We start from the raw sequence: 26,190 nt of genomic DNA on the forward strand, positions 1-26,190 counted from the left end.
CCCCCTCCCTCTCCCCCCTCTCCCCTCTCTCTGTCCCTCCCTCTCCCCCTCTCTCTGTCCCTCCCTCTCCCCCTCTCTCTGTCCCTCCCTCTCCCTCTCTCTCTCTTTTTATCTCTCTCTCCCTTTGTCTCCCTTTCTCTCTCTTTTTATCTCTCTCTTTCTCTCTCCCTCTCTCTTTTTGTTTATCTCTCTTTCTTTCTCTCCCTCTCTCTCCCTTTCTCTCTCTTTCTCTATCTCTCCCTTTCTCTCTCTTTCTCTCTCTCTCTCCCTTTCTCTCTCCTTTTCTCTCTCTCTCTCTCTCTCTCTCCCTTTGTCTCTCTTTTTCTCTCTCTCTTTTTCTCTCTATCTTTCTCTCTCTTTACATACACCCATTAGGCCCCAGCGAGAGTGTACGTAAGTACAGTACTGTACACTATAGTACATTGTTCTCTCTCTCTCCCTTTGTCTCCCTTTCTCTCTCCCTCCCTCCCTCTCTCCCTCTCTCTCTCTCCCTCCCTCTCCTTCTCCCTCCCTCTCTTTCTCTGTCTTTCTCTTCCCCTCTCTGTGCCTCCCTCTCCCCCTCTCTCTGTCCCTCCCTCTCCCTCTCTCTCTCTTTTTATCTCTCTCTTTTTCTCTTTCTCTCCCTTTGTCTCCCTTTCTCTCTCTCTTTCTCTCTCCCTCTCTCTTTTTGTTTCTCTCTCTTTCTTTCTCTCCCTCTCTCTCCCTTTCTCTCTCTCCCTCTTTCTCTCTGTCTCTCTCTGTCTCTCTCCTTTTCTCTCTCTCTTTTTCTCTCTCCCTTTGTCTCTCTTTTTCTCTCTCTCTTTTTCTCTCAATCTTTCTCTCTCTTTACATGTTTTTTCCCACAGTTCCAGAGACCGTACACCCAGTAGGCCCCAGCGAGAGTCTGCGTAAGTACAGTACTGTACACTACAGTACATTGTTCTCTCTCTCTCTCACTCTCTCCCTTTGTCTCCCTTTCTCTCTCCCTCCCTCCCTCTCTCCCTCTCTCTCTGTCTCTCTCTCCCTTTCTTTCTTTCTCTCTCTCTCTCTCCCTTTGTCATTCTCTCTCTTTCTCTCTCTCTCCCTTTCTCCCTCTCTCTTTCTCTCACTCTCTTGTGTGTTTTCTGGAAAACAACATGTTTTTTTTCCCCACAGTTCCAAAGACCGTACCTCCAGCCAGCCCCAGCGAAAGTCTGCGTAATTACAGTACAGTACACTACAGTACATTGTTCTCTCTCTCTCTTTTTCTTTCTCTGTCTGTTTCTCTTTTTCTCTGTCTCATGTGTTTTCATAAATTTTTTGACTTGTCAACATTTGGTTTTTTTTTGATACACAGATGACTGCTAAGTTGTAGAAGAGTGCAGCAGCCCTGCCCCGATCTGTAAGTACAGTAGTGTACATTACATTGTTCTACCACTGTATACTTACTGTCTCTTTCTCTCTCCATGCATCTCCAGCCTCTTCTCAATACACGCTAATTCTTTCTGTCCTTGTGTTTTTCTTATTTTCCAGTACTGTACAGTATGTTTCGGTGACCTGTCTTTAGGTGCATACACGCTAGACGATTTGGATAAACGCTAACAATATTGTTCAATGATACAGTACAGTACATTATACAGTGTTGTTCATATCATCTAGTGTGTACTGTATGCAGTAAATCACCAAGGATGCGTGTGCGCACTCCCCAAAGGCATCAACGATATCCACAGTGGGCTGTACATGCAGGTCAATCTATGGATATTGTTAACCCTCCCACCCTCTGGTCTTTCTTTGCTGCCAGCATCAGCAAGTGTGCATAGAGTACATTGACATTTTTCCATATTGTTTTCATGCAAAATGACAATTTTTTTTCCCCCACAGTGCGAGGCACAGAAGGGCACTTGCCCATAGACGAATTGAAAAGGAGGCAATCCATTTTGTGTAAGTTCTGTACCGTACACTACTTTACATTGTCTTCTACTGTATCGCACTCCTTTTTTTACTTACAGTGTCTCTCTCTCCCTCCCGTACTACAAAGACCCATCTCACTTGCTCCGGGGCTCGCGTGCGCACTGCCGGACAATCGACCCGGTTGCGCGCGTATCTGAATCAGGCCCTACTGTAATTCTTTCTCTACTGTACTTGTGTAACAGGAACATTCTGTTATTTTCCCCCCACAGTTCTGCAACAAGGAAAGCCCCAACGCCAGCCCCCCACTGACACAAATTTAGGCTTTTGCCCGCATAAGTACTGTACCTTACACTACTACAGTATACAGTACTGTAAATTGTCTTCAACTGTATCACTCTCGTTTTTTGTGTGTTTGTATTGGTGTTATGCAGGTGTTATTTTTTCTACCGTATAATCGTTTTTTTTCTTAAACACAGTAAAAAAATTCAAACAGGAGCAACCGGAGGCACAGCTTCCTGGCCTCTGTACGCGTAAGTACAGTACTGTATCTTTTTCTCTCTCTCCCTTTGTCTCTCTCTTTTTCTCTCTCTCTCTTTTTCTCTCTCTCTCTTTCTCTCTCCCTCTCTGTCTTTCTCTCCCTCCCTCTCCCCCTCTCTCTCTCTCTCTCTCTCTTTCTCTCTCTTTCTCTCTCCCTCCGTCTTTCTCTCCCTCCCTCTCACCCTCTCTCTCTGTCTTTCTCTCCCTCTCCCCCTCTCTCTCCCTCCCTCTCCCCTCTCTCTTTTTCTCTCTTTCTCTCTCCCTTTGTCTTTCTCTCCCTCCCTCATCCCCTCTCTCTCTTTCTTTCTCTCCCTCTTTCTGTCTCTCCCTCCCTCTCCCCCCCTCTCTTTCTCTTTTTCTCTCTCATTTTCTTTCTCTCTCCCTCTGTCTTTCTCTCTCTCCCTCTCCCCCTCTCTCTCTTTCTTTTTCTCCCTCCCTCTCCCCCTCTCTCTCTTTCTTTCTCTCCCTCCCTCTACCCCTCTCTCTCTTTCTTTCTCCCTCTGTCTTTCTCTCCCTCCCTCTCCCCCTCTCTCTCTTTCTCTATCTCTCTCTCTTTCTCTCTCCCTCTGTCTTTCTCTCTCTCCCTCTCCCCCTCTCTCTCTTTTTCTCCCTCTGTCTGTGTTTGTTTTTGTTGTTATGGAGGCTCTGTTCAAGATTTATAGTTTATTTGTTTCCAAATGATTTTGATGGAAACTGATCTTTTTCCACAGTCCTACCACCACCACCACCACCACCGAGTACACCACCACCCAGTGGCATCTCCATGCTGCGTAAGTACAGTACACCACATTGTTTTCTACAGCACTGTATCTCTCTCCTTTTTTTCCCTTGTCAGTCTCTCTCTTTCTCTCTCCCCCCTCCCTCTCTTTCTCTCTCTTTTTCCCTCTCTCTTTCTCTCTCCGTCTCTGTCTTTCCCTCCCTCTCCCCCCTCCCCCCTCTCTCTTTATCTCCCTCCCTCTCCCCCCTCTCTCTCTCTTTCTCTTTCTCTCTCCCTCTGTCTTTCTCTCCCTCCCTCTCCCCCCCTCTCTCTTTTTCTCTCTCTCTTTCTCTCTCCCTCTCTGTCTTTCTCTCCCTCCTCTCACCCTCTCTCTCTCTTTCTTTCTCTCCCTCCCCCCCTCTCTCTCCCTCCCTCTCCCCCTCTCTCTCTCCCTCTCCCCCTCTCTCTTTTTCTCTCTCTCTCTTTCTCTCTTTTTCTCTCTCTTTCTCTCTCCCTCTCTTTCTCTCCCTCCCTCTCCCCCCCCTCTCTTTCTTTCTTTCTTTCTTTCTTTCTCTCCCTCTTTCTTTCTCTCCCTCCCTCTCCCCCTCTCTCTCTTTTTCTCTCTCTCTTTCTCTTTCTCTCTCCCTCTGTCTCTCTCTCCCTTTCTTTTTCTCCCTCTGTCTGTGTTTGTTTTTGTTGTTATGGAGGCTCTGTTCAAGATTTATACAGTTTATTTGTTTCCAAATGGTTTTGATGGAAACTGTTCTTTTTCCACAGTCCTAACACCACCACCACCCAGTACACCACCACCTGGCACCAGTGGCGTCTCCATGCTGCGTAAGTACAGTACACCACATTGTTTTCTACAGCACTGTATCTCTCTCCTTTTTTTCCCTTGTCAGTCTCTCTCTCTCTCTCTTTCTCTCCCCCTCTCTCTCTGTCTTTCTCTCTCCCTCTCTCTTTCTCTCTCTCCCCCTCCCTCTCTTTCTCTCTCTTTTTCCCTCTCTCTTTCTCTCTCCCTCTCTGTCTTTCTCTCCCTCCCTCTTCCCCCCTCCCCCCCTCTCTCTTTCTTTTTCTCCCTCCCTCTCCCCCCTCTCTTTCTCTTTCTTTCTCCCTCTGTCTTTCTCTCCTTCCCTCTCCCCCCCTCTCTCTCTTTCTTTCTCTCCCTCCCTCTCCCCCTTCTCTCTCTCTCTTTTTCTCTCTCTCTTTCTCTCTCCCTCTGTCTTTCTCTCTCTCCCTCTCCCCCTCTCTCACTTTCTTTTTCTCCCTCTGTCTGTATTTGTTTTTGTTGTTATGGAGGCTCTGTTCAAGATTTATACAGTTTATTTGTTTCCAAATGGTTTTGATAGAAACTGTTCTTTTTCCACAGTCCTACCACCACCACCACCACCGAGTACACCACCACCCAGTGGTGTCTCCATGCTGCATAAGTACAGTACACCACATTGTTTTCTACAGCACTGTATCTCTCTCCTTTTTTTCCCTTGTCAGTCTCTCTCTCTCTCTTTCTCTCGCCCTCTGTCTTTCTCTCCCTCCCTCTCCCTCTCCCCCTCTCTCTCTCTTTCTCTCTCCCTCTCTCTTTCTCTCTCTCCCCATCCCTCTCTTTCTCTCTCTTTTTCCCTCTGTTTCTTTTTCTCCCTCCCTCTCTCTCCCTCTCTCTCTTTCTTTCTCTCCCTCCCTCTCCCCCCTCTCTCTCTCTATTTTTCTCTATCTCTTTCTCTCTCCCTCTGTCTTTTTCTCTCTCTCTCCCCCTCTCTCTTTCTCTCTTTCTCTTTCTCTCTCCCTCTGTCTTTCTCTCTCTCCCTCTCCCCTCTCTCTCTTTCTTTCTCTCTCTCCCTCTCCCCCCTCTCTGTATTGTCCATATCTGCTAGATATGGACAATACAGTGGCATCAGAGCACTTGGACATGACACCAGTGCCATCATGCAGCCTGCCTCAGTGGGAGAGTACACCAGTGGCATCATATCACCTGCCTGAACGGTCAGTTAAAGAATCGAGGATCAACAATGCAAGCATGCCTGTACTTTCACCAGGAATGCCTGTCATGTCGAGCACCCCAGCACCACTGACTGTATTTGGAACACCCTTACCGGATATACCACTGGCTGTAATCAACATTGACAAGGATAATGAAATTTACAGAGCTGTCAATTGTGAGATGCATCGATATGCGAAAGCAATATTTCAAGAACACGTGCCCTACGACGTGTATTGCAATTGGACCAAGCGGGTGAACTTTGATGGAAGTCGGAAGAAAGTGACAATTTAAGAGAAGATATTCTCTCAAGATGCCCGACAAGATTCAGGATTGGAAAAGAAGAACTTACCCGGATAAAGGACACGTTGAATGGGGTGCTGTGCATGCCAAGGAAACATGCATGGAGGACAGTCACACATACAAGTACAGATCTTCAATCAACAAACACGACTTGAAGGGCCTTGTCAGAAGACAGGAAGACCCAGCGCCGCCGCTGGCCAGGACGTGGCAGCGGCAGAAGAAAGAAGCTGAGGACAGGAGAGGAATAAAGGGGTGCAAAGCAAAAGAGCTAAATAAGTTCCCCCCAAAAGCCTCTTCCACCATAACAGATAGGCCTTATGTGAGGCCAACGGAACATTAAACCCAACCTACAGTAGACCAACAGGTCTGAAGAGAGGAAGACCCGTGTGAAGAGAGAAGCGGAGGACAGGAGAGGACTATAGGGGTGGAAAGCAAAAGAGCTAAAGAAGTTCCCCCCCCTCAAAGCCTCTTCCACCATAACAGGTACCGGTAGGCCCTCTGTGAGGCCAACTGTACTGTACATTAATATTGTAGTTTGTTAGGCTGGTGAGATACAGTAGGGCTGATATTGCTGTTACAGTAGATTAGTGTGACACACTATTAGAGCAGGAAAGGGCCTTGCATGGCATATTCTCTCTCCTACAGGGACCTCTGTGTGGGATTGAGCGGGACAAAGAAAAAGAGTATCTCCGGTGAGTACTGTATGTACCATACCTGTGTGTCTGTCTTTTACTGTCTGTTCGTCTCTGCCTATCCTCCTTTCTTCAGGGCGTACAGTGGACCTTGCACTCCGATGAAAAGTAGAGTCTGCACCTGGTATAGGTGAAACTCTGGATTTGAGGCCAAAAGTGCCAGTGATGATTTTAACTTAAAAGCCTAATCTTTTTGTGTAGTCCTCGGTCCAGTAGGGCGTATCGGTCGGCATTGAGAAAGGACTGTTCTCACGTCATCTCCTTCCTCCTAGGTACTGTACAGTAGTCATGTCCGTGTCCAGCTTGGAACTCCAGTACGTGCCAGCGGCAGAAGAAAGAAGCAGGGGACAGTAGAGGACTACGGGGGTGGAAAGCTAAAGAAGTTCCCCCACCTCTGTACAGCATGTTACTGTAGGTTAAATAAAAATTGTCATTAATTTATAAAATTGGTGTTTGTACTGTATGTAATTCAGTCTTTAACTGTGCCTGAGACCCAACACGTGCATCTGTCATTAAAAAGGTACAAAAAGTCAATAACACACAGATGCAGGGGCGTATCTTCCTATTGGCCAGGATTTCACTCACCAGGGGCGTGCCGGCCGATGGGGGTTGCCGCCCACAGTCATATACTGTACAGTATACCTGTTGCCCATCCCAGTGATTTCACATCTGCCCGGCACTTACAGTAGTATACAGTACAGTAGACATACAGTACTGTACACACTGAGGGCCGTTTTCAATTTAGGGGTCTATTTACTTTTTTTAGCCGATCTCGTGTTCTCACTCCAAGGGGTCTATTTACTGTACTAAGCAGTGTTAGGAGACAGAGTGAAAAGTGATACAAAAGTGATAAGGTGTCAGTCAATCAGCTCCCAACTGTCATTTTTCAAACACAACCTGTGAGATGACAGGTGGGAGCAGATTGGTTGGCACTTTTTCACCTATTGGAGCGAAAAGACGTGATCGGATAAAAAAAGTTTAGCTGATTACGTCATTTCGCCAGGCGTAAAATTATCACTGTATTCAATTTGAAAGCTTTTCCCGCTTCCGTAGGCGGGAAGTGAATGCAATATACAGTAAGACAGTATGTGAAAAAGTTTCGCCTACTGTATGAATAGCAGGCGGAAAAAATTGGTGAATTGGGGTGCAACGTTGCGGGAAGCCTTCAACGTGCAGCCTTAAGACAGTCCCCTAAAGGTACTGTAAACTGCGTATTTTTTTTTTTATATAAAAAACAGTCAGAACACCCCAAAAATTAACTTTCATTTTGGGGGCGGAAGAAAAAAAATTTGGGGGAAAAAGTTAAACATGTAGGGGTAGAAGTTACTGTACTGTATGTTGCCCATAGCAACCAATCAGATTCTACTTTTCATTTATCTACAGTAGCACCTTCTAGAAGATAATACATGGAATCTGATTGGTCGCTATGGGCAACATCACTTCTTAATAGAACCATCTTAGTAAATTTACCCCCCAATATATTATTAGGGGGTAATATATTTATTATTATTAGACAGTCAAGGTTACACTTTTTATTTTTAATATTATTACTACACAGGCAGTGTGTAATACGGAGATCCCACTTTCACTGTGTGTGAATCATGACCCGCTACTGTATGATCTTCCATACTGTACGCCATGTCATAGCGCTACAAGGGTATGGCTATGGCGCAGCACCACTGGCAATGCATTGCAACTCCGCCACTGGCCATGCGCCAGAGATCCTATTTGTACCGTAACCCCTCAGAACTGGCTATAAGTCACCACAGCGCCTACTGTGAAGACATTGATGCAATTTTGTGGTTTAAACGCAGAGTCAGTTACTGAACTCATTAAATCACTAAAGTTTCCAAGTCTGGGACAGCATCGACATTGACGCAAGTTTGCGCTCTAGAGCACAGTCAGTTTGTAATACAGAGCCTTCCCTCCCAAACAAAGCCCACTACTGTAGCACTTTCTGAAGTCATGAAATTAGTATTGTGTATACTGTAAGTCTCGGACAGTGCAGAAAGGCACAAATGTGAAAATTCATCAGTACTGTAGCAATACAGACAACTGGGCATGCGCCATGGCATAGCGCTACTTGGTTTATGGCTTGGCTCCACTGGGCATGCGGCACACATTCCAATGTCATTGTAACCCCTCCACTGGGCATGCGCTGACATTGACACAATTTTGCGGTTTAAATGCAGAGTCAGTTTGTAATGCAGAGACCTCTCTCTCAAACAGAGCCAACTACCAGTTGATGGTCATAAAAAATCACAATAATGTCCACGTCTGGGTCAGCGCCGGCACTGACACAAGTTTGCGTTCTAAGGTACAGTACTGTATGTACAGTAATAAAAATCCAAATTTCGCTGTTTGACTCCCGAAGCACTGGGCATATGCTCCACATGTACTGTATTGAATACTGAATATTTTAAGTGAAGATTTTAAAAATAATAAAAAAACATATATTTTCAAGGTCTCGAGCCCACGGAACAAGAAGAGGGGAGAAGCAGTGAGACTAGGCATTAGACCGCTAGGCCACACGCTTCACCCATTACTAGAGTTCTGTACTTTGTAAAGTAATGAAAACACTACAATGTCTAAGTCTGGGACAGTGCCGACAGTATTTACATTTGCGCAAGTACTGTATGATTTAAACCGCACAGTCAGTGGGTAATACAGAGCTTAATGATTTAAAACTTTATTAGACATTGTTCTACCGCTTTATTATACCGTACATTCCTGATTCCATGTGGAAAACGCTGTAATACTGTATAGTGTACCGAATCACAGCTTCTGTCAACCAATCATCGGGCGGTGATACAGAACATACCGTACGTACATTGGAAATCACACGCATGCGCTATGTAGTTTAGGAAAAGTGACACCTGGTGGGCAAAATGTTGTATTACACGTAATGAAATTAGACGCATGCGCTATGTAGTTTAGGAAAAGTGACATCTGATGGGCAAAAAGTTGTATTACACGTAATGACTTTTTTCATTACTAAACTTTCTTTGTGGCGCGACTCATGGCGTGGTGTGTGGCGCGCCATGCGTTGCGTGAGAGATAACGCTGTGATGCCACATTATAGCTGGGCACATCTGTAAATTATATCAGTCCCTGTCACACACTGTCCTCCCTAGTATCATTGAGCCCTGCGCAGGCACTGCTGCAGGTGTTAACCACAAAAAGAAAAAAAGAAGGGCTTGTTGTTGGGGCACTCTTTTGTAAGATTTTTGATATGAAGTATGAAGTTAAAATATAACTTTTAATAGATGCAAATAAAAATAAGAAGGAACCTGTGCTACACAAGATAATAAATTGCTATATTATATTAATAATTCTAATGTTCAGATAATTAAAAAGGTGAAAATATTTGAAAAAGGGTACCATACACCTAAAACTTGTGGGTATTGATTTATATGTCAGTCAATGGGTGTGGGTACCCTTGTAGCCCTGATATAAAATTACAATGTGATTATCTACTGGTTGAAACCAGAAAGGGATGTGGAAACAAATGAGTATAACTACTTGCTGTATCACCACTCTTACCCAATTCACCTCTTTGTGTATAAACCTACAGTACCTGGTATTCCCAGGTGGTCTCCCATCCAAGTACTAACCAGGCCCAATACTGTATAGCTTCCAAGATCAGATGAGATTGGGCATATCCAGTATGGTATGGCGGTAGGTAACTGAGTGCATGGGCGCCGAGAGGGGGGAGATCGGGTACAGTTTACCCGGGCCCAGGCTTGCTAGAGGGGCCCGTTGGGGGCCCGGGTCCGGCATCGCCCCCCCCCTCCCTCACAGCAGCTCAGCACACAGCTTGTGCTGGGCTGCTGTGTGAGACTGCTTGCGGCTGCTGCAGCAGCCGGAGCAGTATCCTATGGCTGTGGGGGGGAGCGATCACACTGATCGTGCCCCCCTCCTGCTTAGCTCCGGGCTGGGGGGCTTACAGCACCCCCCTACCAGGTGTGCAGCGACGCTAAGCGGCGCTGAAAAAGTTATGTTTATGTCTTTTTTTTCCCCTCCATTACCCGGGCCTGGCCAGGCTCTTAACGGCCCTGATTGAATGCTCTGGAAGGTGTGAATGCCCAGGTGAGCACAAAGCAAGATGGTTTGTAGGACTGTCTCAGTGAGAGAGTCCACTTTGTTAAGAAATTACATATGACAAGGAAAGTATTGCATGGGCATACTTTAATTGTTCCACAAACTTATCATCACAAAATGTTACCAAGATAATATCATATATATGTCAAACATAATATCATATTTACACATGGAAAAAGCGAATTAGAAATATAGGTTAAGCCCCACATGTGATTTATATTGAATTAGCAAAGACCACATATGGAAATACTAAATGCTGTGCTAACAGAATCCAAATATTTCTGAAAAAATGAGGCAATCAATCTAACAGGATACATATAACAGTAGGATAACAGGGACAAAAAGGAAACACAGAAATCCTCCAGGTTCACAATATTTTTAAATGTTAAGATTGATTCACAAAATAGCATATCCGTAAGTATAATTACTTCTGCACTTCACTAGAAAGAATGCAAGTATATGACACCAATGAGGTTGTATCCATACACCAATGTATATGTAGGCAATATGAGGTTAATCCTGTATGAGGGGAAGTATACCCTCTAGGAAAGCATAATTACCGATCTAGTATACACAGCAAGAATGTAATTAATATGTAAATAAACGTCAATTATATATGTACAATGAGGGAGATATCCTCCAAGAAAAATTTATTGAATGACAATCCAATGTGCAGATAGCTATCAGGTATTTTCATAAACTTCACAAAATAGCATGTCCGTAAGTATAATTATTTCTGTACTTCACTAGAGTGAATGCAGGTATATGACACCCCTGAGGTTGTATCCATATACCAGGTGTATATATAGATGATATGAATTGCTCCTGCATGAGGGAAAGTGTACCCTCTAAGAAAGCATAATTAGCGTTCTAATATACACAGCAAGAATGTAATTAATAGTCCCATATGCAAATGAGCATCAATTGTGTATGTACAATGAGGAAAATATCCTCCAAGAGAATTTAATTGACAATTCAATATGCACCTAGCTATCAGATATTACCATAAACGATTGATACTATATGGGAAACAGGAAAATTATATTCCAACAAATGACTATAAGACATTTATCCAATATGCAAACAGGTATACGTTTGTACATATGTGATCAGTACTGCAAAATAAATTCTGGTAATCGATGGATAATATTTGGACCAAGCATGAGGAAAGGTATGTAGTTTCACAGTCTTATATGCACAGAAGGAGTGTAATTAGCAGTCCGGAATGCAAATGGACATCAAATGCATACCTGCAATATGTGATTCATTTCGTATGAAAAGTATGTATGCCCTCCAACTTAAACGTATACAAATAGAAACATTTAATGTATATATGCAGTATGAAGTTAACTAATATCCCATTTTAATGTTATATTAAAAGTATAAGTGTATATACAAAACACATAATAGCATATTTTTTAATCTTCATTGTACTTCGTAGATTTTTTTTTCTAATTAATATCCCATTTTAATGTTATATTAAAACTATAAGTAAATACAAAACACATAAAAGCATTTTTTGAAATCCTACTTTACTGTCCATAAATTATATCAGTCCCTGTCATACACTGTCCTCCATGGTATCTTTGAGACCTGCACTGGCACTGCTGCAGGTGTGCCTGGTGCTACCATCCTGTCAGTTTCCATGGTGGCAGAGCTTTGATGTGGGCATCTTGTATTTCCCCACATGACTACTTCTGCCAACCAGATCACAGCAGACGTGCTCCCATGACCTGCTCGGCCAAGAGGCACTGGGAGCGCCTTATTTAAACCATCTTCGGTGTCCAGTTCATTGGCAGAACAATACTCTTCTTCCTGTGAACAGTCTCCTCTCCTGGCTTCTGGCTGCAGTAGCTTCCAGTTCTGTTTCAGTTTCTGCTTCTGCCTCGACATTCAGTGATCTGCAGTTACAAAGTGCATCTGACTCAGCCTCCAGTGTTCTGCATCTACAAAGTGCATCTGCATCTGACTCAGCCTTCAGTGATCTGCATTCAAGTGCTGTACATGAGTGCATCTCACATCCATTCACTCCGTATTCATCTCAAGAATCATTCTGGGCTGTTCTGCACTTCGCACTCATTCCAGCAGGTGTCCCACTACACGCTGGCACATTCATCTATCTACATCCTACTCTCAGTACTGTGCAGCACTCCAGTATGATCATCTCCTGCAGGCTGGTACCGGTACTACACTTCGCTGTGGTCACATCTACAGCCTGTCTCTGCTTACTGCAGTTTAGAGTACAGTATCATCAAGAGACTATACCTGTCATGCTTCAAGCACTCTATCCAATATTCTACTATAAGACTGCATTATATATTTTCATTCACAAGCGCCTATACATATTCTTCTAGTAGTGGTCTAGATGAATGAGAACTTAATTAAGGACTCAAGCATCTACTACTCTCCCACATACAAAGCTAACTCCATGGGTCCTGATACGAATCTACAAAATGCCAGTGATGTGACAGATCCCAGTTTAGAAAGCTAGACAATGCCATCATCTCCCCTACCTGTGTAATATAATAAACTAGTGACCCCACCCAGCTTCGCATGGGAGCAAGTTTGAATTTATGTTGATAGTATTTTTTAACCGAGGTCTTATAGGGTTGCCTTACAGACAACATTAGTCGTTTTTCCTCTTGACGTCAACACAAAAAGATTTCATTTTGAAGTGACACGCAAAAGGGCCACATAAAGTTGTCCATGAGCAATACAGTCTCCACTTAGGTCAACTCCAACCACGTTAAGTGTCTATCCCTGTGTTTTATTTATTGTCATTTCAAAGCAGACTCTTACTGGGAATTGGAGTCGTTACATAAATGAAAAAAGAAAAGAATGTTGAAAAGGGAAAAACTGAAACTTTGTATCAGTAAACATCAATTATTCTTGAGAAATCCTATAATACGTATCAATCTCTACCTGGTATAAAATAAAGTCCTTCGTTGTGATATTTCTTTAATGGTTTAGGCAGCATAAATGAAGAAAATGCTCGGATGTCTGTTTTTTCATTGACTTGCTTCACTAAAATTGTCATACATTAATGTTTCAAACAGCTAATCCTTCATTGACAAATGCTCTATAGAATAGTGAAAACTACATCAAAATCCATCCAGTACTTCTCGAGATTAGCCCAAATAAACAGAAAGGCACCTACCAGGGACCGTTTTTTTATTGACTTGCTTCACTAAAATTGTCACTGCTCGGCTCCCTTTTGTCATAAATTAATGTTTCATATAACTTTACCTTCCAATACAAATGCTCTTTAAATACTGAAAACGCATCAAAATCCATAAAAGTGGTTCTCGAGATTAGCCCAAACAAACAGACAGATGCCTACCAGGGACTTTATTTTATATTATGTATAGATAAAGGAGCCAATAACACTGTTGCCTAGTAAACCACAGACAAAATCAATAATTTGTCCACTTCCTCAAGATACCTACAATTAGCCATTCAGGCTTAGCATTCTTTTATGGAACCCTTCTGCATTGAATCTCCATTAATTATGGTAATCAATTTCAGGATAGTTTGCACTGCAGTATAACTTTGCCAATGTTTTAGTAGACAGTGAATTTCATTTACAAAGCAAACTGTAAATCACTTTGATTCTGCATTGGTGCATCTACAGTACAGGGGTTTAGTATAGAATATCTACAGTAAAAAGATAGACAATGTCTAGATAGAAACCACACACAAAGAAAATCTCTCTAGTGCCTGTTATCACCTGCAATCAGAAATTTACCTGCAGCAGTAGGGGAAAGGTAGTGTCTAGATTCCCTTCACGGGGAGGACCCTGATGTCATCAGCTACAGTCCAACGTCATTCCCTGCCATCCACGTTTACATAGAGGGGGAATATAATCTTGTGGTGAGCGTAGCGAGCCACTGAGCCCGAAGCGTGGCAAGCGAAATGAGCCCAAGAGGGGACAAGGTTCTTCTCTAAGTGGACTTTATGAGCATGGAACCGCAATTCCACCCTCACTATACGTCACTTCCAGGTCCGTAGCGCGGAGGAGAAATAAGCTCAACCGTAGGGTAAAGGGGAAAATTGCTAAACCCACATTAAATATACTGAAAAAGGAGATAACTGTGCTGTTATATACACAAATATCCAAAAACAACTAACAATAAAATTGTTTATTATAATATTATCTAGTACGGTACCACATATATTAAGAACAGTATAACATGCAAATCATGAAGAAATAGCCTATACAGTTGTTACGTTTAGGCTCTCATGGATGCATCCTGAATTAAAGATCTTTTATGCAATATATAACATTTGTTAGGTCAGTGTCCTGTATCGACAATCCAGTCTTCAGTATTTGTATCAGATAGACATCAAAGATAACAATGTATCCACTCTCTAAAAAGAGTTTAATAGGAAAAAATGTACACCAACAGAAGACTTTAATCTTCTAGTACTTCACTATGTTGAATCTCACCCTTTGCTGTTTGTCAATTATTTGGCCATCTGCATGCTCGATCTGTCTGCGGCTGGCTTTTGTGATAAGAACCGCCGGTTATTTCCTCTGAGGCACCGTGCTATTCTCAGAGTGTGATGATTCTTTCGGTGCTGTGCCTGCTGTCAGGAAGGTGGCCACCTAGATTCGCAGCCCGTCAGTGGCTTGTTTATATCAGTTGGGTTCACCAGTTCCAGCGGCATTAGTGGTAGTCTCCAAGTGTATGCGGCTGAATAATATATAAGCCGCTCAGCAGGTTAATACATAAGCCGCTCAGCAGGCTGAGTCAAGTGCTAACTATAGCGGATGTCTGGACACTTTGAATAATTATTTAGCAGGCAGCCGCTGGACCATTTCAATATCGACCTCTTGACCCTTTCAACCTTTTGTACCTCCATATCTTCACCCATGCCGACTTTTTTGTGGGTAAATATTTTGTACCTGTCGACCTTTTGTCCCCGTCTGCCTATTGACTGTCCACCATTTGGTATCTATCTAGACATTGTCGACCTTTTTAGTGTAGATAAACTGGAACCCAATCTACAGTATATGTCCATCCAGAGTACCTTAAGGTTCATACCTAATTTCTGTTTTTTAGAGATTACTCCACAAGCTAGAAGTGCACCTCAAAAGATGTGCATTGTACAGTACAAATGTGTATACAAACATCACTTCATAGTCCAAACTCCAACCACTTTAGTATCACCGCTGACATTGAATTAAACTTCCTACATCGCTTTATATCTTTCAACATTTGAAATAACCATAATGAAAACTAGCTAGTGACAAAACTACCTCAATCACTTTAGCTCCTGCACAACCCATGCCCGGTCCTCCTGCTAGTCAGGCTACAGAAGGGGGGTAACCCTTAAAGGATATCTCATCCATAGCTGAAGAAGAAGGGAATATGAAGCTCAGGGAAGCTTCTGCTTCCCTTCTCTCCCCCGGCTACAGTCACTGCTTTGGTGGCTGCAATAGGCAATCCTGACAGGATCTCCCACCAATCTGGGTTGACTGCATTGCAGTAGCCCTCTCTCCCCCTGCTCTCTCCACCTCACAGCCAGCAGAGAGTCATAGGCGACTTTTAGGATCGCTCACCTCCTGCTGCTGTCTCCAAGACTGCATATGTATTACTAAAATTACATTAAATCATATTTAAATAGATTTTCTTTACATAATTTTTATTACCTCTGATACATTCTGTGCAGATCTTGTGGGTATGGTCTACTGGAAGGTTTGGGATGAACCAGGACTAACCAGGGAAGTATTACATCATTTAGCAAAGCTGGGGTTAAGGCACCTTTGCAATTCTGTTCTTTATTCTCCAATTGTTTTCCAGGCACACTTTGCTGCTGAGCCAGTGCATCCATGCTGGTTCTGTGCTACACTGTCTTGGAAGAGCTTATAACACAGAAGTCCAAACCATAACATGATTAAGAATTAGTAATGGTATGAGGTTTTGCATTGTATGTAAACACTCCTTTTCAACTTTAACTTATAAAGTCTAGAAGATCAGTATAGATGCAGATTACAGGCAGAATAGAGTACATTTTTATTGTGCATTTGGTCAAAATTTTAAAATAAGGACATTTCTAGGGACATCAATTTCCAGCGGCAAATCATAGACAATCCCTAATAAATGATGATTTGGTTGTGGATTCATTTACACTCTGGGGTTACTACAGTAAGGGGAAGTTTAGACTTGAATTTACATCCAGCTAAGAAGTACAGTACATTGCGTCCAACTGTACATGAGCCCCTAAGTCACTAAGTTATGGCTATTCTTAATGTTGAAGTTAGGTGCATCCCTATAATGGAGACCTATCTTTGCTGCAGATTGGCCCTTATATCAAAATGCATAAACTAAAGGCATTAATTTAAACATAAGACCACAACATTATTATATTAGATGAAATAAAGCAGACATAATAGACTGACAGGAGTAACAAGATCATTAAAAAGGACTGATAGGACTAGCTCTACATGTACTGAGACAAATATTGTAATGACCAGCCATTAAGCTGATGGTCAATAAGTCAACAAATGCAATTAGATTGCTTACCCTCAATGAGAAACCAATGAGCCAAGCTCTGCTCTTATGGCCATCAAAATAATTGTCCATCTGGTAAGGAAGAGGTCAATGGATAAGCTCTGGTTTTGGAAAAGGTGGATCAGAAGGCAACACTAATTACTTAATGAGCCACACATCAGAATGCGTCTTTGTGTAGCCATCCATGCCACAATACACACAAATTAGCAGTTGCCATTGTGAGGATGCCAGCACTCTGATACAGGAGTGCAAGGTAATTGGATAAGCAGGATATGGAGCATGGCCAGCAAAAGGTGTTGCTTGATATTTCTTTGTTACAAATAAGTATAGAGAATATGGAGCAAAGCTATAAATAGCAACAGTGCTATTAAATAGTTTAAATAGACACTACAATTAACACACAAATAGCTATAAGACAAACTAGTGTATTGATTTAATATTTTTTTGCAAGTTTTATAGACATTGTGATTTATAGACATTGTGGGTTATTTACAAAGAAACTGAATTTGTGCAACAGTATATAGACATCTCTCATAACTACTAAACCACATTTTACATTTTCTGTATATTGCAATCTACAGTATTTCATGTAAGATCTCCTTGTACGTTTGCTCAATGTTATAAAATTGCTACAAAGTGGTATTATTATTCACTGGTTTGCATAAAGCCTATGTTTCTTAACATAGGCCCTGATTCAGAGCCGGACGCTCTGACCAGAGCGCTCGCTCTGAATCAGGGCCCACCTCCATTAAAATGGAGCGTCCTCCTGGACGCTCGTATAGCTGTGGGTCACCACCCACAGCATATACGAGCGTCCAACAAGATGGTTGCGATGGTCTTGACCATCGCGACCATCGGACTTGCGAGAGAAACCCTGTGGTCGGGTTTCTCAACCGCAAGGCCAGGAGTGATTTTAGCCAAAATCACTCCCACTGACATCACTAGTGATGTCAGTGGGGCCGGCTTCAGACGGTAGGCGTTCCCATAGGAACGCCTCCGTCTGGCAGGCACGCCCCCGGAACGCCCACCAAAGGGGGCGTGCTGTCAATCAACATCGACAGCACGCCCCCTTTGGTGCGAGACCATGAGCGATGGAAAGTCCTTCGCTCGCCGGGTCTCGCGCATGCGCATGACGGAGCTCCCTCCGTCGTGCGCATGCGCAGTGGGGAACATCAACCCACTTGCGAGCGGACTGCTGCTCGCGAGTGGGTCTGAATGACCCCCATAATACATAAAATCTTCTGGAAGTAAATTCATATTGATTAAAGTGAGCTTTTTTTTTCTATAGTTAAGATAAGTTTAAGACAAATGAGTTTAGATAGATGGAGTGTAGAGAATGGGGCAATTGACATTTACTTTTCTAATAAAAATTTAGATTATATTTAGAAATAAATAAACATTTAAGTTATAATAGAAATACTAATGTGTGCTGATTTCTTTGTAGTACAGTGAAATGGGAACTTCAGCTGACCAGGGGAAGCTGAGACTGCACAGTTATCCTCTGAGCTGCATATTAGACAGGGTTTATGCTTAATATGAAGTGTGCATGCCCATTCCAATCGAGAGAATGCGCATTGACTTTTTTAGTAACCGCGCCTGCTGGCAACTGCCTTTAGATAGATTAGAAAAGGAAGTCACTTTCTATTTTATATGCTGCCAGTGTATTGTTGGAGGGACCTGGGAGTCCCTGTTCCTCCCCTCCATAAGCACAGTTATGTGTCCGGGCAGCTCGCTCTGTAGCTGGGACTACAACTTGATAAACAGCAGCACATTATTATATCCAGTACCCAAAGCTGTGTGTTACTCTGATATAGCATCAGCCCTCCGACTGTTACAGCCTAGTGCTGGTGATTGAAAAATAGGGGTAACCCCACACAGTCCCCCTTATTTTACAATACCAGCCTAGGTCTGGGGCTAGTTATGGATATGGGGTTGGACTCAAAGCATTTTATTCTTCTGTTTTTACAATTTAATGACATTTTCAGCAAACAAAGCCTGCACAGATTATTGTGAACTGTGCAGTGCTTCACCCAAACTCGTCTGCCACAGGAAGGACTATTGTTTGGCATGGTTGGTCGTCGGTTTATGGTCAGTTTGTAAACTGACGCTTAGTAAACCTGCAGCTTGCATACTAGTCTATATTAAATAATCGATAGTTGATCCGATGTTCCAAAGTGTACTAAAATTGGTCTATTTCTCATTGCTTTTTCCTTTAGTAAATTATCTGTTTACAAAACTCATGGAAAAAAGACCAAAATGCCAAACTCAATCTTTAGTAAATTTATCCCTTAGGGGTAAATTTACTAAGATTCGAGATAGGTCGAGAGGACCATCTTGGGTGATTTATTCATTTTTTTCCTGCTTGCAAAATTACTAAAGGCAAAAGTAGGGTGAGTTAGAGAGAGATTTCTCTCATCTGACTGGTAGCACTCGGATCAAGTCACCATCGGGCCAAATCAGAAGTACTTTTTACCCCCCAAAAAAATTCTCAAATTGACCCCACCTAAAACACTAACCAGCCCCGGACTTGCCAGCCAGTCCTGGTTCTTAAAATTAAAGGGAAAAAAATGTGTAGGGTTCCACTGTAATTTAAGAACCAGCACCAGGCAGCAGGGCCAGACCTGGTTTTAAATATAGGGAGAAAAAAATGGCGTGAGGTTCCCCGTATATTTAAAACCAGCTCTGGACCCTTTCTAGTGGGGGACTGATGCCACAGCCAGGGGTGCCCTTTCACTGGGCTACCCAGCCGCAGCAATTACCACATTGCCCTTTCACTGGGCCCCTCAGCCACAGCAATTACTACACTGATTGATTTGTAGCTGGGCTATATAAAGCAGCTCATTAGACTGTCAGTATGCTCTTTGCTTGCATGCTGGCTGGTGTCTTGGTGACTTGTCTTGATAAAGACCCCATGGGGCCAAAACGTCGACTTATCTTTTTTATGATGTTGGAACTATTAAAATAAGGTGATTTTTGTCTACAAATAATGGTGAGTGCCCTCTGTCTGGCTTTGATTAGCCATTTTATGTACCATTATCTTGGAAGGCTTAAGGCTTTTTTCCTTAGTGAAGCACCCTGTGTGACTACATATTAATGAGACGTGAGTGTGGATTTTATATATATATATATATATATATATATATATATAATGATAAGTGAGTCTGTCCGTCCTTTGTGCACGGCCAGAGTTTTGCACCTAGCGCCACCAAATTTGGCATGGTAGTGTAGTTTGACCAGGATTAAAATTTTGCATAGGTTTGAACTCAGTCATAGCCACACACTGTCACTCAATCTCTAAAAATGGGGACACTCTTAAATTACACAGGTCCTGGGGCTGGCTTCAGTGGAAATTGAAAGTCTGCCAAAAACCTGTGAGAAAGCTACAAAAGTTTCCTTTTTCCTTAGTCTTGATGAGTCATATACTGTACGTTCATATTAAATACAGAGCCTGTGTGTTTGCATTCAAGGGTGTAACTAGAACTTTCTGGACCACATAGCAAGATCTTAAAAGCCACCCTCCCGAGGCAAAAAAATAACACATACATTTGCCCCCACACAGAGCCCATTCATGTTATGCCACACAGAGCCCATTCAGGTTATGCAACACAGTAGTACCCCATATAGACATTATGCTATGCAGTAGTAGGGCCCCTTATACATTATGCCACGAAGTAATGTCACTTTCACAATATATCAAACAGTAAAGCCCTTTACAGATAATGCCACATAGTAGTAGTGCCCAATATAACACATTATTCCACACAATAGTAATGCCCCTTACACATTATGCCCCCCCTAAACAACTCTCATCCTCATGACCGTCCAGCAGCCTCTCACCTCCTGCTGTGTGCCATCAGCAGCCAGCAGGTTGTGGAATTGGGCCCCGGGCCGCCAGCTAATTACAGCTGGCTTACCGGTAGGCAGTGGCAGACATGGACAGACAGTGTCAGCGCAATTTGAATCTGGAGCTGGTCACGAGCCAATCGGAACTCATGGACTGGCAGCCAATCAGGAGCCATCACTTCTGTTTGGCTGCCGGTCTGCAAGCTCTGATTACCTCGTGACCGGTTGCGCTGTCTCTCCATGACTGCCTGCCAGTGCACTAGCTGTAATCAGATGGTGGGCTGGCACCAAATCAACATCGTTGACACCTGGGTCTCCTTCGACGGCCCTGACTGGACCGGCCCACCCTTGTGTGTGTGACTGGGTGCAGAAGGAGCGGTGGGACACAGAGTAAGCTCAGGCACCATAGCAGCCACACCCCTGCACCCACGGTAGTTACACCACTGTTTGAATGCATGTTAGCAAACAGTGGGGTCCATTTTAGGATCAATGGAATAGGGTTATAGGTGATAACAATGTAAACAAATAAAGGCTGCAGGTGTACTTCAGGTACCAGTCTTCAACCGGGCAACGCCGGGTATCCCAGCTGGTATAGAATAAACGAGAAAGCGTGTCTGTCTGTCCATATTTTTGTCCTTTATGCACGGCCAAAGTTTTGGACCTAGCTCCACCAATTTGGCATAGTGATGTAGTTTGACCAAGATTAGGTTTTTGCTTAGGTTTGAACTTCGCCAGGGCCACACAGGATCACACAATCGCTGTAAAAGGGGACACTCTTAAATTACACAGGTTCCAGGGCTGGCTGCAGTGGAAATTGTCAGTCTGCCAAAAACCTGTGAAAGCGCTACAAAAATATCCTTTTAACTTCAGTCTGAGCAAATTTGATGACTTATGCAAGTTCATAATAAATCCAGAGCCTCTGTGTTTGCATGCAAGGGCATTACTACAATGATGTGGGCCACAAAAGAAGATCTTATAAGGGACCCCCCAGAGGTATAAAAAACAAAAACATACATTTGCCCCCACACAGAGCTATGCCACACAGACCGCATTCAGATTATGCCACACAGAGTCCATTTAGGTTATGCCACACAGTAGTAACCCTTATACACATTATGCCACACAGTAGTAGTGTTCCTTATACATTATGCCACACAGTAATGCCCCTTACACTACACAGTAATGCCATTTACAGTTTATGCCACATAGTAGTAGTGCTCCATATAACACTTGAAGGCACCCGACAGCTGCCCAGAGTATCCTTAGGACACTTTGGGCAGTGCACTACTGTACTTACCAGAGCCAACTGCCCCAGCCTCTAGATGTGACATAATGATGTCACTGGTTTTGGGGCCGTGGCTGACACATGATGTACTGCACCCTGTACAGCACTGGTTGTGAAGAGATGCCCCTATTCACACATATAATGGTCAGGTTAAACTATCAACCAGGCCTATGTATTCATGACAAATACAGTAGGTTGGAGAGTTTCTTAAATTTATCTTAGTCCAGAGGTTCCCAAATTCTGTCCTCAAGGTACCCTAACAGTCCAGGTTTTAAGGATATTCAGGCTTGACAACAGGTGACTTAATTACTACCTCAGTCAATTTGATTTAACCACCTGTGCTCAACCATGGATATCTCTAAAACCTGAACTGTTGGGGTGTCTTGAGGACCGTATTTGGGAATCCCAGTCTTAGTCAATGATACCAAGCCAGCAGCACTACAGTATAGCTTCACAAACTCCTCATCCTTACACATACCAGCTAACATTATGAGGTCATCCGTATCCATGTAGTAGTTTACAGTAGTCTAGAGTACCATTGCATCAGGGATAAGGTATAAATTAGGTAGTTGTGTCCAGCGCTAACCTTATATGTCTCTACAGGTATGGAAAAAATGTGTATAATGGTGCAATGGTCAAGTGTAACAATACCAATTTGTGTTAAAACAGTGGATGTTATTTAGGATAAAAGGGATGTTTGTAGAAGGAGTCACAATACTCCAGTGAAAATAAAATATGAATACTAAATGTTCAAATAAATGTCCAGATACTATCTAATGTAGCAACACGTGATAGGCACTGGCTCTTATGGGTAAGTGAGAGAGCTCCTTTAGGGTGCCTCTTTCCGTAGACCACCAATGGGTGTCTATGTATCTCTAAAGCCAGACTGGATTAGATCCCTATGAGGTAGGGAATGTCTCTGAATATAGGTGTGCATGCACCTATGTGTGGGTTGAAGGTTACATAAGGTGACCCCTGTCGGGGGTCCCTTTCCGTATAGCACTATGTGCCTGCGTCTCCCTATTATCAACAATGTGACAACCCGTGGCAGACAGGCACTGCGGAGGAGGAGTGGTGACCGGAGGCTGCTTGTGGAGGCGGGAGGCGATTGAAGACGCTGCACGAGCGGGACACTACTCTGCCTACGATAAGGATAGGAGTGCGGGACACTGCCCCTGTCTTACATTTACTAGCTTGCACATCACCCTGTACCATTACCATCTTGCAGTGAGGGAACGTATGATACTCTCATATGTCAGGTAAGCCCTAATTGAGGGTATACCCACACCCTACACTATCCTGCATGGGACAGACTCCACAGTGAGACACGCTTACTATATTGCTAGTACCATCACAGCCACGGGTTGTCACATTGTAGATAATAGGGAGATGTAGGCACATAGTGCTATACGGAAAGGGACCCCCGACAGGGGTCACCTTATGTAACCTGCAACCCACACATAGGTGCATGCACACCAATATTCAGAGACATTCCCTACCTCATAGGGATCTAATCCAGTCTGGCTTTAGGGATACGTAGACACCCATTGGTGGTCTACGGAAAGAGGCACCCTAAAGGAGCTCTCTCACTTACCCATAAGAGCCAGTGCCTATCACGTGTTGCTACATTAGATAGTATCTGGACATTTATTTGAACATTTAGTATTCATTTTTTATTTCCACAGGAGTATTGTGACTCCTTCTACAAACATCCCTTTTATCCTAATAAACATCCACTGTTTTAACACAAATTGGTATCGTTACACTTGACCATTGCACCATTATACACATCTTTCCCATACCTATAGAGACATATAAGGTTAGTGCTGGACACAACTACCTAATTTATACTATCTACTCCCTGAGTTTAGACAACTCCATGCCCAGCGGCTTCCGAAACTATTATTGGGAATACTGTAGCGCTGGTATGCGCATCCTAGAATAACATCAGGGATAAGGTGTTTGTTTTTCTCCAGTGCAGCACTGTTCATATGTCTCTTCAAGGATTTTTTTTTAAATCACAACATGTTAGATAATTCAAAAAGCAAAACTCTGTACTGCTAGGCACCCCTCCAGATCTATTGACTATGTTTTATAGATATAAGTTATATTATTACTTCACTGGAATTATCTTTTCATTAGCTAGCATTGTGCATTCATTCATTGGTAATTTCGACACCTCTCCTGTTTCTTGGTTGCAAAATTCTTACTATTCCTTCAATCTTTAAACCAAAAATGCAGCACATCAAACCTGACGACAACACATGCAACCGCGGGAGCATATATTGCGCATACACACTGCACAATATGCACAATATGTCATTACCATTTGGCCAAATCGGGCAAATTGTAACAACATCTTCTCAGTGTGTATCCAGCTTTAGGCATTAATATGAGAGCCGGAGTGAATGGAGGAATCAAAATGCATCCATTGTTGCACTCCAAGCACTCTGCATAGGAAAGTGTGTGCGAAGCTATTTATTGTTTGGAGGTATTTATATAAAACAATCAGAATGTCCCCATACACTTTATTTGGATGGTATTATGAATCGTTCCTTAAATTATTGTAGGATATATCTGTTATATAAATAAAGGTTGTATGCATTAAATGTAAGATTACTGCATTAAACCCGAAAATGTTCATTTACAAGTAGTGTGTATTCATTAGCTGATTCAGCCTAATGTTAAATAAAAAAAACTTTCACTGTTTATAAAAGGTGTGTGTTATGCACACCTGGAGGCTGGATCAGTATGCCACTACTGTACTTTAGGGGTCTAGTTACTAAGCAGTGTTAAGAGACAGAGTGAAAAGTGATAAGGTGCCAGCCAATCAGCTCCCAACTGTCATTTTTCAAACACAACCTGTGAGATGACATTTGGGAGGTGATTGGCTGGCACCTTATCACTTTTCACTCTGTCTCCTAACACTGCTTAGTAAATAGACACCTTAGTATTTAATTAAATTAAAATGTTAAATGATGTTTAATTTTACATGAATAGAATTAGAAATAAGTACAGTGTCTAATATGTACCTATATAGATGTAAGCAATATTGTGGGAAAATAAAGAACAGGTTTAACATACAGTATGTCCATGCATGAATTTAAACACTCTGTGGGTTATTTATTCCTGAATTTGACTTGCGTGTCAGTACTGAAGCTCCTTGCAGAGCATCTCAAAGAGCACCAGCTACATTACTCTACTCTTTGATGTTACATCTGCACTGTGCACTGCTGGAAATCCTGATGGTGACAAAAATCACTCACACAGTCCTTTCTGCCGCACAGCCAAAGCTGCTGAATTACATAACAAAAACAAGCTAACACCAATTTTCCTATTTAAAAAATACTTTTTCTATTCGCACTTACAGTGTGTACCATACTACTGCTGAATATTGAAAATGTGTGGGATTTTTTTTTATAATCTAATTATTATTCTTAGAGAAAACTGATTTCATGTAGATAGACAGATTTGCTATATGAGAAAAAAATATAACCTATAAAAGATTACTGTTTGTTTAACGGCAATAGCTTTAATTCTGAATTTGTCTATAAATGTGCACATTACACATTCTTTTTTTTGCATACTTGAGATGTTGTCTCCTTTGTAGTGCCGTCCAGCGTTGGGTCACCATAAGATTGGCTTTGACTTTGACACCACTTTAGAGACGGGATAAATCATTAGTTTGAATGGCATGCCATTCACACATCTTAGACATAGAAATCCACAGTTTAATGCAAATAAGTCAAATTAGTTTAAAAGTATAAATATAAAGAATAATAATAAGTATTCTGATAATCAATGTAACCATATAAAGTATTTTAACTTATTCCAACATCAATGGCTATGTGTCTGTGTGTCTGTGTGTGCGTGCGTGTGTGTGTGTCTGTGTTATAAATAACTCATTAAATTAATAACACACCTGAACTGTGTTTTCATATAATATTAATCATAATATTAGATTTATATAACACTTTTCTCCAAATGGACCGACAGTGCTTTCAAGGCATATGATGGTATACAAGAGCATATTTATTTGCAATGTAAATTACTTGTACCTACACAAAGCATAGGACTTTAAATGCTTGGAAAAGTACAGTTGTCTGCCACCTCTGGGATGATGTAAGTTTCACGTCTTGCATACAGTAGTATTAAGCTATGTGGCACCCCACAATTCAGGTACATGTTCAAATATGAATGCTTTCTATACCATAGTAGTCATTTAAAGGCTTCACATTTCAAAAGCTAAATCTTGATTTTGTACACTCGATGCATAATTCAATAGAGGAGAACCCCACACATATGGATGGTTAGGTTACACTCCCACCTGCTGTAAAGCCAAAAGCGGAACGTAAAAGATTAAAGCTATAAAT

The 26,190-nt window shown here is 42.4% G+C and overlaps 1 protein-coding gene and 1 pseudogene across 1 annotated transcript in view; both read right to left on the minus strand.

Annotated features, from left to right (window-relative positions):
• Nucleotides 1-26,190, minus strand: part of LOC148543005 (uncharacterized) — a 189,576-nt gene that overhangs the window by 88,746 nt on the left and 74,640 nt on the right. The window lies entirely within an intron of this gene.
• Nucleotides 9,639-9,757, minus strand: LOC148543006 (5S ribosomal RNA; annotated as a pseudogene).

Source organism: Taudactylus pleione, unplaced genomic scaffold (assembly GCF_031769625.1).
Source record: "Taudactylus pleione unplaced genomic scaffold, aTauple2 ptg000007l, whole genome shotgun sequence".
NCBI classification, from domain to species: domain Eukaryota; kingdom Metazoa; phylum Chordata; class Amphibia; order Anura; family Myobatrachidae; genus Taudactylus; species Taudactylus pleione.